This window comes from Schistocerca serialis, chromosome 12 (assembly GCF_023864345.2).
Source record: "Schistocerca serialis cubense isolate TAMUIC-IGC-003099 chromosome 12, iqSchSeri2.2, whole genome shotgun sequence".
In the NCBI taxonomy this organism is placed as follows: Eukaryota; Metazoa; Arthropoda; class Insecta; order Orthoptera; family Acrididae; genus Schistocerca; species Schistocerca serialis.
Window position 1 is genome coordinate 25,477,471 of NC_064649.1, and position 1,199 is coordinate 25,478,669.

The window sequence follows — 1,199 nt, forward strand, 5'->3', positions numbered from 1 at the left end:
CTTTCGCGCGCTGGAGATCATCGCCTCGTGTTTCTGTGTGTGACGTCGTTCGTGCTCAAGTGTTCCAGTGTTATTCGTTTCGTGCTCCAACGTTCGCGTGTGCCAATTATCGTCTCTGTGTGTGTCCACGTGTCTGAACAATTTTGTCTTGGGCTCTACGCCCGTGAACGGCTCCGTGTATTTCATTTTAAAAGTGTCTGTCTAACCACCCTGTTTATTCTTTGATTGTCTTCATTTGTATCTTTCGTTTTCTCTGTGGTCGAAGAGCGGGAGCGGCGTACTATGCCGCTGGTGGCCTACCTGTAACAGGTATAAAAATAACAATAAAGAAAAAAACTCGCTAGACGGCGAGTCTGGTCAGTTGGTCAGCCGGGTCAGTGTGGGGCAGTCAGTGTATGTCTATCGTCCGGAGTGCTAGTATGTGTTAGGCCGCCAGTCTGCTCGAGTTGGCTCAGGCAATGGTCATTGGCGCTTGGATCGATCGGTTGGTCGGTCGCGCACTGAGACACAAGATGACTTGTCCGTCTTGAGCGTCGGCGTATGTGAGGTCCCCACGTGAGTCCGGTGGGCCGCGCCGTATAGCGAGGGGTAGTGGCTTCGCGGTCGACACGAGAGCAACAGGAGTCAACCCAGGACATCGGGCTGGCCGGTGCGAGCTGCGACGCCGTGAGACGGGAGATCGGCGCGCCTTCCTGCGTCCGTTGAAGCGGCTGGCAGCGGACGGTTCGGGAGAGCGATTTGGGGGTGCTGCGCCAGGTCTTCGCCAGACATCGCAGTTTATTAGAAGTTAAGTGGTTGGTGATATATTGTTTCATTTACTTGTTAAATTCTACTTGTTTTCTTGGTCAGTCTCTCGTCCCCAGCTTGCTCGTCTGTCTCCCGTCCGCATTTGTTAGGCAATTAGTGTCTGTCTGTCTGTCGGTCTGCCGTACGTTAATAGCTGCCTCTGTCATGTTTGTCGGATTCGGTGTTAACGAATTTATTGCTTAAGGTGTAAAGGCCGAATTCCTGAAATACGTTTTTATCTTGCCTATCGGCTTGAGAGGCTGTATATGTGTAATGTAGAGCATGTTTGTACATTTTATGTAAGACTGCATTTCGTGGGTTTTTGTTTAAATGGTCATTTTACTATATAAAGTTGCTACCCTTCCACCGTAAGAGTTTACTTTTAAAAACAAGTTGCACTTCCGGTGGTAAGT